The sequence below is a fragment of the Drosophila yakuba genome, chromosome 3L (assembly GCF_016746365.2).
Source record: "Drosophila yakuba strain Tai18E2 chromosome 3L, Prin_Dyak_Tai18E2_2.1, whole genome shotgun sequence".
Taxonomy (NCBI): Eukaryota; Metazoa; Arthropoda; class Insecta; order Diptera; family Drosophilidae; genus Drosophila; species Drosophila yakuba.
The window spans coordinates 5,232,496-5,251,687 of NC_052529.2; the positions used below are offsets into that span (position 1 = coordinate 5,232,496).

The following is a 19,192-nucleotide window of genomic DNA, read 5'->3' on the forward strand; positions in this document are numbered from 1 at the left end:
CCCTCTGCACAATAATATTCACACTTTTACTCTGTTCCTGCCCAAAAGGACAGGTGACACACAGGGGCTATGGAGAGTGTGCCGCAAAAACGAGCGATTTATGACCACAATGCACTGGTATATCAAAAACCGAAAGCAAATGGTCGATTGGGGATTGCGGGCAAAGAGTTGGGTTGGAATCGAAAAAGTATACGAATATATCATAGTTGATGGGTTGATGGCCAGCAAATGAAAAGCCAATTCTCGGGTTTTCCACCGCTGACAGCGATTCGGTTTTATTTCTTTGTGTGTGTGACATGAAAATGTAATTTTCTAGTTTACTTTTAGGGGTTTTTGGGCGAACAACTCACGTATGATGTGTGTGGTGGGTTGTGGGAGGGCTGTGTTGTTGCACATGAGTAATAAATAACCATTGTGGAAGTTGACAAAACTAAATGAATACTTAATTGGATATTGTGGCTTTGAATGCGCTACAAAGTCGGCAGCACGAATGTGAAAACTTGGCAGTTATGATGCCTGTTTGGTTGTGTCAAGATGAAAATGCGAAATAGTAGGTCAACAAATCGAGTTACTCAGAACAATTTAAACTAAAATGTAAATCACAGTGCCTGTAAATACTAATCAGAACTCTTAATTTGCATTTAAAGTTATAAAATTAAATAGCACAACAAATGTGATCAAAGTCTTTGAATTTATTCAATTTATTCCAGCCCAGTTTCGTTTATATATTTTCTCGCATTTTAAACCCACCATTTGAACTACATTTTGGCCAAATTAACAATGTGACCCCAAAAATAGTTGCGGAAATGGTCTCACCACTGCCTAATAAAATCAAATATTATGCAAAAAAGAATGTGATTCCCCTGGGGAGTCCCAAAACCAACCGCATGTCAGGCCAAATCCTCGAGGACATAAAGGCATTAACTGTAAATGCCGTAATGCCGTCATTTCCCGATGACAGTCCTATACACACACACACACACACACTGAGAAATGTGGAGCGTCTTTGATAAGGGGGCGTGTTCTTGGTGGTGGTTGCTGCAGAATGGAAATGGAAAATGGTTCTGTTTCGCCCACATTTTTTATTGCGCTCCATTATTATTATGCCGCATCCCCACCATCGCCGTCGTCCTTCGTCCTTCGTCAGCTGTAGCCACATTGTTGCCTACTTAAAAAGTCAATTTGTGTGACGTCCTCGTTGGCATCCTGTTGCCATGGATGTGTGTGTAAATGTGTGTATGTGTATGTGGATGCCGATGCCGCACTCCCCCATTTCCCCACCGACTTTTGTCTTATCTGTGCGTTCAACCCGCAGTGACACAGTCGTTCACCTTTAAGTGTCACGTGCTATCGATTAGTCCTCTAAAGGAATTACCCGAATCAAATAAAATACGGACATATATACGGACATCTGTTGGTGCGGAAGGGAAATGTGTGCCAATGAAATTGCCTTCGTCTAAGTAATGAAGAACACAATAAATTCTCGATATATGTATATACACCAAGTGAACAGGATAGGCGCCATAGATTAAATGAAATATTACCCATCCCAGTGACTTTGACGTGACAACGAAATGGAATTTGTTGCATAAAACATTTGATTTAACTCGTTCGCCTGGCTTCAATATTAAATTGCTCTTTACTTTAGAGCGCCATAAATAAATGAAAACATAAATATATCATAGTGCTTATTGGCACGTACTGTGAGCTTTTCCCCCGCCAGCAAACAAATAACAATTTTTATACATTCATCCTTGTTTCTGTGAATTCATTAATAATGCATCAAGGGAAAAGTTCAGAGAAACAAAAAAAATGAATTGGTATTAAAACCGGAATGTTGATGAAATTATGACATACCACGAAAATTAAATTGTTTATCAGACAAGCGAAATATTTTGTAGCCAATTTACGTATTAAATACCATTTATTTAAAGTTATTTCATTGGAAAAAATTACTGGTGAAATGCAAATATGTAAGTGTAATTCATGACTATCAATTTACAGGAAATTACTTCTTTGAAGTTGGAATTAATTGAACTTTGTCTGTGGATGCCCAAATTGAAATGGGAGCTAATGAACGAGCACATAAATTAAGCTAATTTATGCCATAAGCAAATGGGAAGTTGACAGCCAGATATAAGGGACCAATCAATTTATTTATGCAAGTATCTATTACCAACTCCCTAGAACTCTTGGCACGGATCAGATCTGCCCCAGAGATTCTATTTACGAGGGTCTGGACTTGGCAGTGTAACGATTTCCGCTCCCTGCCTCCGAGACCATTAAACAAATGAACTAGAAGCAATAATCACAAGCCAGAGCAATGAAATTTTCACCCACATCGACAACACAGAGAAAAAAAATAGGGTATTCAGGGTGCCACATAAAGTAACTACAGATCCCCTCGCAATGACTCAAGTAGATATTTTATTTTATTTGTAAATGTTTTCATGTATAAGCTAAATTGTTATTTATATTTATTACATGATTTTTTTATGGGATTTTCGCTCAAGTGTAGATACATTAATATGGTCTTATGTATACTGACCGACTTCAGGGCCAGTGTGACAAGTTCATGTGACAAAAATCAATCAGATGGCGTGAGCAGTCGCAGCCATATGGAGATTAAAGTTATATATATGTATATATATGGACTGGGCGAGAAAAAACGGGGGACAGCAGGAGGTTGAAAGGGAGCAGCTTTATAGTTTGTATGCACAATTAAAAAAAAGTCACGTACTTGGGCAAAAAAAAAAGCGTACAAAATAACTAAAAACAACGCGGGAGATAAAATCAAAAACTGCATGGAAAAAACCCCTATTATATTCTGTACACCCTGCTGTAAATAAGGGCTTTTAGTGCTGTGCGAAAAAACTCTGCATTAAACTCATTTTCAGCCTTCCCTTAAATTCCGTTAAATCTCATTTAATCTAGGCCATGCCAACCGTAAAGCAAAGCTCCAAGTAGGGTATCCCTAGGGTTTTATGTGGCCCGAGCTTACAGTAGGGTATTCCCACTGGCTGGTTGGTTCAGATTTGCAGATTTATTTGTTGGCGCCAAACAATCCCGCATTCCCAGCAGGGCACCAAGGGGTTAAGATGAAAAAAAAAGGAGCTAAAGGAACGTGTTTTGTCTAGGGCGTCCTTTTGGGGGCGTGACCTGCTTGTAACGCACAATTTCACGCAGTTTCTGTTGTTGTCTGTGAACGTGAGGCTTCTGAAAGCGAAAACCGTGAAAAAAAACTTTCAAAATGAAGGAATAAGCTACGAAACCGAATAGCAGATATTCTTTGCCTAGAAAAAATCCTGACAACTTTGGTTACTAAAAATAAATAATTAAGATATTTGCACTCGATTGATACATTTTATTGGCAACCTATCCTATTGATGAATACCCTAGAGGCTGATGAGAGGATATGACAGGGAACCGGAAGTGCTGTGTGATCATAACGCATAACACTTGAATCCGAGATGGGGTGTTGCCTCCAATGATGAGCGCGTGTGTGCTGTGGTCTGGGTTTGTCAACCTCCATGAGCAAACAGCGAAAAGGCAGGACCCTGAAGGGAATGTAGGATGTAAAAGGGAGGATGGAAGGGGGCGTGTTGCAACATCACGAGATGAGCTCATTACTTTAATGGGTTCCCACCTCCGCAGACGCCTGCGGTCGCGGGATGGCAACCAAACCAACCAGACATCCTGTGGCTTATTCGCGTTTATTTTTAATGAAATATTTGTATGTGGCTACAAGTTAAAAGTTATGATTTTTATTACGAACAAGATGGGTTGGCTGGGGGATTGTTTGGAATTAACAGGCAGCAATCCAAAGACACGTAATTAGTTCGCTAAATAAAAAAGAAGCGCCGTCAAAGAGAAGACTTGGATAAATTTGCAAACAACCAAATATAACCCAGAAATCTAATTACCGTGTGAGAAACAACAGCGTGAATGGCACAAAAAAAATGGGCAACAAAATTACAGAAACAGGGATTAAGGCGGGGTTAGTTCAGAACTCGAGTTTATTTCGTGCCAGGACGGCAAAAAAAAAGGGAAAGAAAATCCGGAAAAGTTGAAGAAAAAACGGAAAACAAGTTACCAAAATGGGGGCGTGGAATGTTCGGAACGATGACGAAATCGAGCTGATGAAGAAAAATGTGAGCTCAACACGCCGAGTGCGGCAGTAATAAATTTCTTAACGAACAAACATGCTATAGATGACGTTTAAAGATTTTCCCTCAGGAAATGAATTGGTTGCGAAAAGTTTAAATATTTTATGGGCTATATAAAAAAGTACCGACCGAATTTCACCGCAAATATCTCGAGGGATTATTGTGGTTAACAGTGGCATAAGTAGCTTTCTGACGGCAATTACTTGTTTTGTCCCAGGCTTAAAAACATAAATACATTTTTTGCAGGATTGAAAAATATTATCAGATTTCTGTATGTAATGGATTAAAGCATAAGGTTTTTGTGTAGCCATCCCAGTAGTTCTTCCCTCCTCTTAAAGCGAACGGGAACACGTAATAGTTACAATTGTTGGTAGTACAAACAGCCGTAATTTTCGTCAACAATAACAGGAGTTGCCTTTTCATAGCCATGAGAAAACTTAATTGCAGGTTAAGCTGACTGCAGAGGAAAAGGGATGTGTAAGTGGAAGTGGGTGTGGGTGTGGCGGACTGGCTAGCTAAACTAAAGAAAGCTCGCTGCAGTATTAAAACAATATTTGTTCGCGATTAGATGGCAGCAAACAACACCCCCCAAGGACCAAGAGGACGAAGGACGTGGCAAATTACAGGCGCTCCGGGAAATGGCGATACGGCGCCAGGACGACGACGTCGCCGTGACGAGGTGGCAATATTTACACGCTTCTTTTTTTGTTTTTTTTGTTGTTCCTGACCCCGCGACGTCAGCACTTGGCTAAAAAGGCTAAAAAGCCGCCAGTGACCAGTTAAGTGGAGGCAAAGCCCAGTCAAGCCGCTGTTACCAACGCCGTCCGATTGTCGATTGTGGAATGGCCATGACGACAGCGAAAGCCATAGCCACACACACACACACAATGGGGCATTAACGCCTGTATCCTGAATCCTGATGTTGCCACACACGCAACTCGCAAGGAATTTAATTCAGTGTGCGGAAACGTAAATGGAAAGAATAAATGTGTAATTATCCAGAAATTAGCAAGCGCAATGCTGATGGAAATAATCCAAAGGCAGACGGAATATCCGGTTTATCCTGCTAATTGCTAATAGCTTTTTATTTTATTTTTTTATAAGAAAAACCATTTAATTAGTCCACTTAATAACTTACATTTGTTTTTCTATAAATTTCGACTATTTCATATGATTTTTAGTAGTTTATATCTCTACTTTGAGGTGGCATTCCAGTATTTTTGGAACTACCTCGCACAGTCTGCGGGTAAGGTTCAGTTTTTAGAGGTGGAGTTGCGACTGGAGTGCAGCAATTACTCAAAGTTTTCCCCCAAATCGAAGTCTTGTAGCCATTGGCAGCTCATTTCTCATGTGTGGGTCCCTCTTGTCGCACTTCCAATTGGGTCAAGCGCGGGATTTCGACACCCAAAAGTTTTGTGAGGGAATCAACGAAAGGGAAGAGAGGGAACCGGGGTGCTGGAGCGGTATTCCAGCCCACCGGCTGATAAGCCATTAAGCCTGAACGGCGCTGTTGGAACAGAAGCGACCCATCAGATGCGGTCGACTCTTATCGGACAACAGAAAATTTAAACGCTCGAGAGTCGTTAGTTGACCCCAAAACCCAAAAAAAAAAAAAGAGTGAAATGTACAAATGCATATCGATGGAGTGCATTTAATGGTCTGTGGAGGAGGTGGGTTCGCTTATCGCAGACACTGTTTTTGGTCTTTAGGGGCATTCGCCCAACGCTTCATTGGTTAGAGATGGAAATGTTTAAAGTGGCATTTCCCAGTTTGCCTTTGGAAATAGCACTTACTATATTTTTAGGTTTTTACTGTTGAAGCTTTAAATGTGCATGCACAATGTTAGCTTTAAGAACCATATTTTTTTAAATCCTCCGATTTTTCATGTTCGTTTGAAACATGTGAACACATTTTCTACCATCGCTAGTCGCAAGTCGACAACATATGGTAGAACGTATCGCACATTTAAGTCAACAAGACAAATTACCCAAAATGTAATGTCGCACCCCCTCGGCATCGAAAATCTTCTTATACAACTCGGCATGTGGGCAACAATCGCGATCGAGAATCGGAGAAAGAGACATCCTTTTCTTTTCTGCCTTTTTTTTCTGAACGTGTTTGCTGCATTTGCATGCATAAACACATGACGTGCTCCACATTCGTGTGACATTTGTTGCGAGGGGCGGGCGGAGATGGGGAGCTGCAAAAGTGTTACACGCAACAACTGAACAGGCAACAAAAGGGTGTCCGAAAAAATAAAAAATTAAACTATGTATTCGGGTGGTTAGACTATGATATACCTAGTAGCAAATAAAATACTTGAAAGCTAGGTTGTTTATTTGTAAAGTAGAAACTGATAATTGTTAAAAAATAATATAAGAATCTAATTATTCAATTATTCCAATTACCGCATCGCCACTTTTTCTTCAAATCATGAAGTTCGCCTAACACAGCATACCTCACATTCCTGATACCCTGTACAAAAACTGAGAGGGAAAGGAAAGCCGAAATGAGGCTGCAATGCCTTGTTGCCTTTTATATCGCTTCCATTGCATTTTTGGCGCAGTGCAACGCAAAGTGTGGGGCGGAAATGTGGAAAAACAGGGGAGGGTGGCAGGCAACCAAGGGAAATTGGGGCAAAAGTGCAGCAGTGGAAACCGAAGCTGACCATGGGGGGATTATCATGGGAGCCGGGCTAAATGTCATTAGAGCCAGACTAATTGAATGGGCGATAATAAAAAAAATAAGGGGGGTTGGTTGAGAGTCGGAGAAACGAAATGGCAGATAGTAAAACCAAATAGTGAAAGTCTCTGTTGGGTCATAAATTTGCAGGAATTTTGCCAAATATGCAATTTAAATAACCATACAAATTGCTTTGCATCGAGTATGAATATTTGAACGCAGCGCAGGCAAATTTTAACTGACTTTTCAGCTGGAAAGGAGAGGCAAAAACGGAAATTTCCCCAAACATCCGAATGAAGTATTTAATTTCCTACTCAACGATGCAGTCTGAGCCTCAGGCTGCCACTGATGTCATTTCTATGTACGTGAGCAGACATTCTGTGGGGTGGTGGTAAAATGCTGAAGGAAATGCCTAAGTGGGAGGTGTATATACACCCAGCCAGACATCAGACATGGTGGGAAAAGTCAGGGAGTCCCAGTCAGGTAGCAGTAACATAACGTAACATAAATAGAAAACAGCCACAAAGGCTTGACAACGCGACAAAGTTCTGTTTCTGTTTCAACCGCCCCCACCTTCTTATGACATCCAACTCAACCTCCTCATAACACCCACCTTCACATTTCAGCAACCCCAGGGACATATCAGGTACATCCTGCGACACTCCAAGCAACCCCCGCAGTTACATATGCGACAGAAATTATGAATGAAACGAGGGAAAAGCAGAATGGTAAGCAAAATATGAGGAAAGGAAAAAATATAAACAAAACAAAACAAATTCTTTAACTAACTGAGACTGCCCTTAAACTAACTTGAAATTCGCTTTAATTTTTAAAAATCATATAAAACATTCAAGATGATTTACGTTCTTAAATAGATTTATTGCGAGAGAAGACAAGTTTGTTTTTGCTGATGGTATTATTTTATTGTAAATTCCGAGTTGTGTCCGTCCAAGGAAGATTGCTGTCCGTTCTACAGAGATGCACACAAAACTTGAGTTGTACTTCATTTTTAATGAGTACAATTTGTGCCTTAAAACTCATTCTCTCATTAGCATCAGTAGCAGCTACTATTTTTTTGTACTTTAGCTCGCTTTCCCGGCTTCAGAGCCACAGCAAAGTTTGTCACAAAGTTATAATGCTCTCATTAGGCTCGAGGAATATGCAAGGACATAGCCGGGTACTGGGATTCAGTGGGTTCTTTGGGGGTGGACTGCGGCATTCTCTCCGGCATTCTTCCGCTCTTCTTTCCGCAACTTCAAATGCAGCAGCACACAGCGCAGCACAACAATGCAGCTCAGTTTTAAAAGATTAAAAAAATGTTCTGTGGACACCAGGAACTTCAGCATCAACGGCAGAAGGAGCAGGACTTTGGCACAGGATGCAGTCTGGGGGCATGAAACTTTTTAGCACTTTTTATTGCTGCTGCCACTACAGCAAACTGTCTGAAACAGACAACAACGCCACACTTTGCCATCAGACGGGAGACAGCACAAATTGTCAGGTTGTTGACGAGTCGCTGGCTGATGTTGCTACTACTGCTAATGTTGCTGCAGTTGCAAGTTCCCATTGCATCGCCATTGCCATCGCCATTGCCAGCGCCGTTGCAGTTTGCTGTCTGAATGCAGACATAAACAACAATTTAGAGGAATACAATAAACAGCCATTCTAGCGGGGAACGCAACTTGCCACTCGGCCTGGTCATAAAGCAGGTCTCTGACTCTATATCTTCACCGTAGATGGGGGGAGAAATACATCAAAGATACGTTTACCCATGGCAAACACTGGGAAAAATATTCTAAAAATGTTAACGATGAAGAATACAGAAAAACTTAAACGTGTGTTTCCAAAACTGATTGTTCTAAAGAAACAAAGAGCGATTTCAAAGTTTTGGGGTGTAATGGAAAGTAAATAGATTTGTTTAAGTGATCTTGGCCTGTTAACGGTTTGGCCCCTTCTTGTGCGAAGAATGTCTAGCGCTGCACTTGAACAAAATTAAACTACTCATTTAAGTTGTGATTACCCGTCGCGCTGCCTCAAGTGGTCGCAAGCAAAGTGTGCTTATCAACACCAGAAAATGCAGAAAATGTGGCGTTGAACAGCCAGGGCAACCAGGGGAAAGGTGGGGTGCAAGGGGGTGGTGCAAGTTTAAACAAATATTTTATAGAGCACACATGATGGTGGCACTGGCACCGGCAACCAGCAACCAACAGCATCCGAAGCTTCCTCTTCAGGTGAAGCAGCAGCTGTGGGTTAATGCCGGCATTAGTGCTGCTGCTGGTGTGTGTGTGTCATGGTTTGTGTGTGTGTTTGGGAGGGCTTGACATAGTTTCAAGCGGGCGCTTAACGCTGAGTTATCTAAAATACAAACACACGCACCCGTAGTAGTATGGCACAGGTAAAAACAAACACTCACGTTCACAGGTGAAGTTGATTTATGCAACAGCTTGCCAAGGCAACTGATTTTGCACTGATAAAAACCTAGAACAGAGTGACGAATAGAACAAATAAGAGGTGCTGCAGATTTTAAACTGCGTCTTGCTTTATAACCCTTCAAAATGCATAATTGCAAAAAACATAAGTTTAGGGTAAAGTTAATCTAAGCACTTGCCGTTTTTAAGTCATTAATTTACAATAACATTATTGTTTTGACCTCAAAAGCTTAAAGAAGTTTAAAGTCAAGTTCCGGTTAAAGTTAATGTTAGGTCTTGAGTAAAAACACAACAATTAGATCCAAAAAGTCTCCCAGTGCTCGGGACAACCGAGGTGAGTATCATAATTTTGTAAACTTAAGGCCTTTACACCTATTAAAATAAATGTGTATTAGTGTGCTGCACACGTGGTGTTCGTTTGTATGTGCCACTCAAAAAACTGGCAGGGCGAAATTGCATTTCATCCCATAACTGGACCAACAAGGCATGAGGATACACCGCCGCTCCTTTGGTCCGTTGCAAATTCATGAAATTTTCATCATCGCTTCAATGCTGCAGTTGCAGCTTGCACTTATGTGCAACTATTTTATGCATGAAACCAAATAACCATCCTCCATGCACCCCCAAAAGTCAGCAGAGGGTCAGTTCCATAACTTCATTAATGGCCAAAGAGGTAAAAAGGCAAAAAGGCTGGCCTTAACCATCGGCAGAGGTGGCAAACACAATCGCAAGTTGCAACAGCAAAGTACACACATATAATCCGCATAATTTCGTGAGGGAACGAGGCGAGAAGGCAGCCGCTTAACCTTCTCGCCTTACCCGCTGCCACATGCGTTCCCGTATAATTAGTCATGAAATTGGAGATTCGAGACGTGCCGAGGGTTTGTCTAGGCGGCATTGAAGGGTTGCCCCAGTGTCCCCTTGGCCCCTCACAAATCGTACACCCAACCGCCCGCCAGTTGCGCTTGGCTACTTGCCGCGTGTGTCATTCAGGCCTCTACCGCCACACAGTGGCGGTCACCAAAATAGATGGTCATTAAAAGCGAAAATGAGCGTTAACATCGAATGTTAATACATAAAATTCATATTTTTACTCGTTTACTTGAAACAAGTCGTTGTTTTTGTACCAGGTCATTAGTTAAACTGTTATTAAAATTATTGCTAATGTTGATTACAGTTGACTTTTAGACGACCCAATATATGTCCTATGCTATTCTATTGACCTCGACTGTTGGCAACTTCTGCCGCTTCGCCCAGCATGTGGCCAGGTGATTTGAACACACATCCACAGAGCACAACAAAAGATCCAAGGAATGCATCGTTGGAAATCCAAATGGAGTGAGGCACAGGGAAGGGGTACTGGCAATGCATCGATGACTTTCCCCTCCTTTGCGGCAGGCACCTCATCACAAAAAGCTAAAGCCGGACCCGACAGCTGCATTGCGTGTGGCACCGACAACATGGTAATTCAATTTATCCATCGAAATCCGTCAGCGGAATAGAAAATCTGTTTTCCAGCGATTAGAAGACAGACCCGATGAAAAACAGACTGCGTAAAAAATCCAAACTGAGAAGTAAATAAACTTATGTTTGAAAAATGAATGGGAAAAAGTTCCAGATTTTCCTGTTCATCACTGTCTTCAATTTGCAAATAAAAGTCACAGAATAATGGTAATATGCCTAAAGCGAACTCTATTCAACTTTATTTTCTACTGTGCTCCTAAATGTACATTCCTGAAGCTATGAACTTTTAAAATATATAGCTTTACTGATTTATTTTTACGATTCTCTTTCAGCCTCGAACGAAATCGTTACTTCAGATTGGTCAATTAGCCGCAGATGTGTGGATATGCATAGAAATTTATTGCCAGCCACGAACATGTCAAAGATATAATAACGGATTTTATGCGGTCATAAAGAGTATACTTGCTGGAAAAACCTTGGTATTAGGCCTATGGATCTCGTTCTCTGGTTCTTTATATGCGCTCGCTTAAACAACTATCAGAAAACCAGACCTAACTCAACCCAAGTGATTTACGTATGCGAGGCGGGGTTTGGCGGTGGCAGGCGGCTGGCTGGGCAAGTGCCGAAAAACTCGTTTTGGAGTCCACTTCAAGAACTGGAGCAAGCTGCTCGAGTATCCATCCACTGTTATATTCCAGCATCTCTAGCTCCATCAGGTTTTTTGCTCTTTTTCTATTTTTGAATTGAGCACACAGCTGGCTTGAAACAAAAAAAAAAAAAAAGAAGGAAAATACTGTGGGCCAAAAAAAAAAAGAATATTTCGCGTTTTATCTGGGCGTTAGGAGCAGAATAGGAGAAGTTGGGCCAAAGAATGGCCCGATATACAGATGAATGCAAAGATAAAGCTGCCCCCACAAATTCCCGCTGCCAAAGTGGAACAAGTTCAAAATCGCCCGCGGCCATGTGACAAAAACTTGGCAGTCTCAAAAGAGAAAACCCCTCACCACCAAAAAAAAAAATCCTACAAAAAGTATTCCGTGTTCTGCTCACCTTTGATTCGGTCAAAGTTGGTTATCGCAACCTGAAATGAAAAAGAGAGATACGGATTTCGTCAATTATCGTGAGAATTGGGCACTGTATATTGTACATAAAACATATATTTTTGTATATATTCCCATATGCAAGTAAATAGATTTACTACTATCCCTCCATCCATGCACATTTTCACATCCGCATGGCGGCTTATCAGCTGCTGCTGTCTGACTCGGTTTTTTTTTTTATTCTGACTGACAGACTGCTTTCGGGGCAAACAGAAAATACAAATAAAGGAGGAATAAATGTAATAATAAACCAGTAGACAGATAAATATCAACTAAAGTATACCCAGTGAAATACAAATACTATTTAGGCTTAATATGCTTTCTCCAGATTTACAATCATCAATTGCAAATCAATTAAATTCACCAGTGCAATAACAGAAAAGTTGTTATATTTTTTGCACTTATGCATATCCTTATATAAATCCCCCACAATAATATAAGTAAGGGGTATCAAAAGAACGCAACACTGACTAATGGTGACGACGACGCGGCGCAAATATTGATTTTCATGTTTGTATGTATAAGAGTATTCGTTCGTATTTATAAACCCGTAGAAACTTCATTTTTATATGCATCAGCCGAATATGCGTAAACACAAAAGACCCAAAGCAAAACAAGCCCAAAACAAAAGAGGGCCCCAGACCCTGAGCTTTTTGGCTGGTTCGGCGCGGCTTGAATTATTTCAAACACGTTGAAACAATTGCCAAGAAAAGGCGCTAAAACGGAGCGAAAAAAATCTAGGAAATTTGTTCTGTATTTCATGATATGAGAGGGAAGGCTGGCCAGAAGACTACGCCCCCCATTTCCTTTTGCGAGCAATCACATTTGCAGGACGACCACCCCTACGAATTTCTAGGATTTCCCTTTGCCAGCTCGCCTGCCTTGTCGTTTTTATTCTGTTCGTTTGCTGAAATGCTAAAATGGTGAAATGCTCACGTGACCTGCTTGCCAAAGTCAACGCAAAAACCCGAAACGTCTCAGGATGTGTGTGGATTGCGCCTCGAGGCATTTTCTAAGGATATTTCCAGCATGAGGGGCGCCTGACCCTATAAAGCAAGTCGGGTCGTTAGAGAAGCAGATGTATCACTTTCGGTTTCCGTCAGTCAGCTGGGTTTTCTACTCTCGACTTGGTCTTCACCAGCTGTTCCTCGTTTTCTTTGTATCTCTTCTCTTTTTGCGTTTTGAGAAGTGTACGCCCCACAAAATAAAAAGCGTTGAAGCAGCGAGGGTCGTGCACACACTTCTCGTGTTTATTTTAGATCGGGCACTTGAAGATAGCGTGGAACAAAATTTGAACAAACAGCAGGGAGTAAACGAGAACAAATGATGGACGGCGATTTTATTGGATTTTTTCTAGGCCAATGACTTTTAGCACATCTCCAAAAATTCAAAGAACACACACAAAGATAATGCATCATTAACATAACCAAAACCCTTAAAACGAACATATATTGAAAAGCAGAAGTTTAGGACCTATTCTGATAGCTGTGATAGACAGGCATCTTTAAATAGATTTATCATTTTCAGTCCAAACATTCCTGACTGCATCATTTCAAAGTAAACCCGCAAATGAAATCAAAACAAAACTCAAGTGCTGACCAGATAAGAGCGTCTCGAGAGAGTTGTTATATGGCGGCAAAAAAGTAGTAAATAGTAAAAGCGCGGTTGTGCACTAGAAAAATAAAGAAACTCCTTTGGAACGAGCACAGAATTTCAAATTCCACTTGAATCGAATCGGAAATCAAGCAAAATATATTTGCAATGTTGTCATTTATCAGGAGGGTAAATAAACACGGCGAATAACTTTATGAAGGTATTTACTTACGAGCAAAATAAATTCTCAGAACAAGGCTATTCGTCATGAATTTGACGTCAAAGTAATACGCTGACGTCAAAACATGGCAAGCTTGAAAACTGAGTGGAATTTCATTAAACCAACTCCAATTAATAACAAAATTTGATTAGGGAGTTGCACCATAGGTTAATAATTAATCTTGAAGTACTTTTTCGGTTGCAAGTTCCCTACATTTTGGTTGTAGACGTACCCCACCCCAAAAAAGCAACGAATTCAATCCCCATAAACAACGAAAGCAACATGTTTTGGCCTAGCTAAAAATGCAATTTATGTGGCACGGTGGCAAAAAGCGGCGGCAGCGGCACTCGAACATGCAATATGGACATGTGAACAATTTTCCGGCAGCACAGCTGCCTTGTACATTTGATGCAAATGTGGGAAAATATTTTCCAAAAGACCACACGAAAGAATTATGTATTTGAAAATTATCCTCACAGCGAAAATAAATAGCAATTTACGAAAACAATTCAAGAAATGCCGGCAACGAAATCCCGAATTGAATCTAAATGTTTGGGAAACGATAAAACGAACTATTTGAGATATAAATATTTGTTTGTTTGTCTATTTGAAGTGCTTGCTTGGTAAGCAAACATGGTAGATAGAAGCTTTTATTGCATCCCCAGTGTTTGTTAATTGAGGAGGAAATCGAATGGCCCTTAAGCCCTGGTCAAAGCCCACTTTAACCCCGGCTCGTGACAAACCCATTTATTGATTTAAAAAATCTATGTCAAATTGATTACAGCTGCGTCACGTAGCCCAGTAAACAAAAAAAAAAACCAAACCAAAAAACAGCAAACTGCAATAATAATCAGCAAAGTGCATTGCATTGCAGAAGCGTTTGGGTAGCGTACTGGGCTTCCATTCATTTAATTCCAGTTCACTTGAGTTCAGTTTCAGGTTTGGATTCTGTTCTCTCTATTGAAGCTAAAAAAAAAAAACACCAACTTTTGCCGCTTTTTTGCGACAAGTGCAGCCCACTCTAGACACAATTCCAACTGCAATGCACTTGAGACAAAAGCTCCGGCGCAATGCAGCAGGAAAATGGGGGAAAAATCCCTGAGATAGCGGGGGGCATTGAAAACTCTGCCCACCCTCCGAATTGAAAATGAGAATGAGAACGAGATTTCGCTATCGGCACAATCGCAGCGTGACATTTTGTCAGTCGTTTGGACAGTCATTCAATTGAGGCAGTTGCTAGGAAATAACTCGAGTCAAGCTTAAAAGTGGAGACAAATTACTACTTCATCATTGGAAGTACGGCACAAAAAATTCTGTTCTAGATTCCTGCAGTTGTAATGGCAATAAAAAATGTCTAAGTATCTCAGCATTGAACTCTTAAACAATTAGAAAAAAAAGACACATTTGATTCTAAGAAAAAATGAGATTAATGTCTATACTGCATAAAAACTTAGACATCTTCCACAATCTCTAAAAACAAAAAAGTATATATATATTGATATGTATTTAGCTCACTTCGCTTTATTTATTTCTTAGTCTGAGAATGCAATTTGTTTTTATGCTCGCTTTAGTGAACAATTTAGTTTCTTAGCTTCAAACTATTGTCATAAAAAAATAGTTGAGCACAGCAATTTTCAGCGAAGTGCTAAAAACTTGATCAAAGCATTTTAGTTTATCAAAACTTTGTCATGGGAACTATCAAAGCAAAACAAATCCGTTTCTTTTGTTTGTCGTTTTCCATTTTTGTTGTTTTTTTTTTTTCTATCACCACCGTTTTGTGTGGCGCTCTCATGCCAACTGAAGTCAGCATGAAATATGCTATGAAAATTTGTAGTTGTTTGGAAAAGGAGCACTAACCCCCCATCCCCTCCTCAATTTTCTCCTCTAAAAGCGCTTTTGTGGAGCTCAAGACCCGTCAGACTTAAACTATGTTCATGTCGCGCTTGTTTGCCTGATGAGGCTACAACGAATTTATCACGTACTTGTCACAAGGAATTCACGTGTTGGAACAAATACTCAAATAAGCAAACTTGAATAAGCAGAGAACTTTATGAATGGCTGAGCAGCATTTAGTTCAGGCGCTATAATAACAAATATGTTTCACAAGTATCGCCAACTAAAGAAAAATGTATTTGGCCAAAAATTCTAGCACAATGGAATAAACTTTGTCAACGTTATACAAGAAAAAATGACTATCTTAACAACTGACTTAAAAAGTGTTTATCTAGAGGATTACACACCTGGGTGTTCCTTAAGATTATTAATTGCACCCTAATTACACAACTGGTATCTTTCTCATCTCATGGTTCTGTAAAGCCGCTCTTATGACCCTGTTTTGCACAACTATGTTTCTAAAGATTTGTGGCAGTTGTGACTAATTACAAACATTGTTCCATCCAACGGGCATCTCCAACTATCCCACACATACAACATCTCCAAAGTCAAAGGAACTTCCTGCCCTCAAAGTAGCTGGCTAATGTCTTATGAGCCCAAGTAAAAATCTCTAGAACTTCATGAGGAAAATGAAGAGTTGCTAGGCACAAGTGAGAATGTGAGTTAGGGGTTGTTCGCCCCCCTCCCCCTTCCAAGTTTGAAGTTAAACTTTTTAATTTCATTTGAGGGTTTTGAGTGAGGAATCTCTGTGTGTAAGCGTGTGCAAAGAGTTTGTCTAAGACCTCACAGCAATGTGAAGTTGTCAAGTTTCCCGTGCGTTTGGGGAATTACCAGGGCAGTGGGGGTTAGGATAGTGGGAAATAGGGTTGGATGAAGGGTTGCTGGAATCCCGAGCATTTGCTTTATTCGCTGTCATTCTGGAAATGCCTTTGCATCGAATTTACTCAGCTTCCACACTCTGCTTTACTGACTACACTGCACAAAATACATCTTAATAATGATTATAAATAAATATATATGGAAAATATAAAGATAATCAATATATTTTTGAGATATCAAGAAGCTAGAACTAAGAAATTGAAAGCGTTATTCAACATCTTTATTCCCAAATTAAGTTTAGGTAATTTGCTCTTATATCAGTGCACTTTCGTGCGCTTCGGGGGCATTTGTATCTCCCAAGACAGTTATTGCGGCTACAGCGCTGCCTGTGCTCCACTTTCGTGTTTATATTTATCTGGCTGGTGGCCCGGAGCTCCTTCCTGCCGCCGACCAATTCACATCCTGGCTTCTGCTCCTGCTCCTTGGATGCCTGGCAAATTCACACCTTGTACTGCTGGGCTGATGCGGGTTCAATGCACCGAAATTTCATTTGAATATTAGCTCCACCAGATAGACAGAGATTGCATTTGGGGAATCGATTTGCCATTTCGTTGCCCTGTCACTGGCAATAGCCAAAGTTCCCAGGACCTTTGGCTCGTCCGAGAAAATATTTACAAAACTTTGTGCCAAAAGATCCAATATATGCGCAACAGTCTCATTTTTTCTCTATTTATTGACTATCTCTGCAATTTCGCTTTGAAGGGATTAGACAAGTTTTGGCCGCACACATTAAACGTTCAACTTCAGCTCGATTTTCTCAGTTTTTTTAACATTTCCCGAGAGTTGAGCTCAGTTTTATTAGTTTTTACCACGCTTCTGGTGTTTATTTGCCAGAAAAAAAAAGGGGAGTGGGAGGGGAAAAGTAGCAGCTCATGGAGACAGGACTTTTCGCCTCATAAACTTTTATTGTCCTGATCCTTGTAATTAAAAAGTTTTTACTAAGTCGCAAAGCAGAGCTCTTATTTTAGTGTCATCCCATAAGTTTGGATGACTTGCTTGGGCCTTCGAATTGGGTCGAGTTTCAGTTGCAGCTGCAGTTTCTTCTACGTGAGTGGCACTCATTAAAAGTGCTCCACTGACCGAGTGGATTAATTGAGCCGCAGGGATTATATATTACTTCTTTGGGGATTTATAGTTAAGCGAGTTAAGAAGAATATAACTATAGTTAATGAGCACTTTGTTTCATTCATATATCTGGTTATGAATTAATCACTATTTATCGTAATAAGTGACTTATCAAACGAGTCTTTTAAGTGTCGTTTACCCTATCTGGACAAAGATTATTTATTGTTTGTGACTGTATTGAACTTTTGACCTCGTGTTCAATAAAATAATGCATGCAGAATGCCAACCGAATTAGTTCGTTTATGGCTGCAGAAGAGTGCCATCAAAAACGGAATAAATACCTAGAGAAATTTATTTCTCAGTCGGATGCATCGACAAAGGAATATTTCGGTCGGTGGAAAAAGTAAAAACTCAATTTATGAAGCCGAACAGCAGAAATCTCCCCTTTGGCTGTCGCTGAAGCGAAGTCAATGAAAAATGCGATTGGAATGCCAGAAATGTTTGGCTTCAACTGGTCAGCAGAGCAGCCAAATTGCTCACCTCCGTTTGTGCGCCTGAGCGTTTTTGTTGCACGGCTGTGTTCCATGGTTTATGTGCTCTAATTGGAGTAACAGAGCCGAAAACTTTCTGCCACTGAATGCCTGCCGCCCATGAAAGCAGCTTTATGAAAATCGATAAAATCGAAAACTAGCCAACACAACAGGGCCACAGCAGCTGAAATAGGAAGAGCAACAACCACCAAAGCTCACACAATCGAACTCAGGGACAAGAAGTGAATATGATTCAGTTCGGGTGACGAAGTTTGGAATACCCTTCCTTAGGTCATGCTCACATTGACTAAGATTAATGGGATACTATACTATAAGCTGTGATCTGGTATAGATTCTAATAGAACTATGTGGTAGATTCGGGATTTGATGTACTGTATACATTGTATCAAAAAAGCCTCTTCAGATATGTAGCTTTCTGTCACATCTTTTATAGAATCATCGAAAGTGCGTATCTCTTAGGTATGTTTATAGTATACCCTGTAATATTCTGTAATAATCATCATGCCCCTTCATAAGGCACAAAAGCAGTCCGTCTGAGTCCGGAAATGTGTGCGGCGGTACGTGGTTCTGGGTTCTGGGCATGGGCATGGGCCAGGAGCACGCGTCATCATCGCGGCCGCTCAATGGCAAGGCAAACAGGACGTGGGTTGGTGGTGGGCGGAAGGTGGGTAGTACGGGCACCAGGAGGAACTGCGGGGAAGCGGATAAAAAGGCCGGAACAAAGCTCGCCGAGTGCGAGAGCGAAAAAAAAAAACCACCACCGATGCAAAAGTTGGCGGCGGTTTATGGGATGAAACAATGTTTTGTTGCCCACCGGATGTTCGGCGAAGGTAAGCGGTGAAGTGGGGAGTGTGTGTGTGATTGTTGGGGAGTTGGCTCACACAGGAGCTGCCTGCAGACAGATAGGGAGAGATATATGGGCAGAGAGCGAGACAGATGGACGTGCTCAACAGGACACAGCAATGCAAATGTTTGCAGTGTCCACAGAGAAAATATTGCACGAAACTCCTTTTAATTTTTGCTAATTATACTCCGATTGTGTGCAATTTCATTCATCACTTGAAAAAATTACTTGTTAACAAAGCCATTTCTTATTTTAATTTATTTTGGCCTTTGCAATAAACAAGAGCCAATTTTAATTTCGTATTTA

General features: G+C 40.7%; 1 protein-coding gene across 4 annotated transcripts in view; it reads right to left on the reverse strand.

The window, feature by feature from the left end:
- The window catches only part of LOC6532993 (tyrosine-protein kinase Src64B), a 32,647-nt gene that overhangs the window by 7,379 nt on the left and 6,076 nt on the right, over positions 1–19,192 (reverse strand). For 3 of the 4 annotated variants that reach the window (XM_015194274.3, XM_015194273.3, XM_039373865.2), the window contains one exon: positions 11,792–11,822. The exons of the other annotated variant lie outside the window; for it this stretch is intronic. The gene's annotated coding sequence lies outside the window, so the exon portion shown is untranslated. The remainder of the gene's footprint in view (positions 1–11,791; positions 11,823–19,192) is intronic. 4 annotated transcript variants of the gene reach the window in all.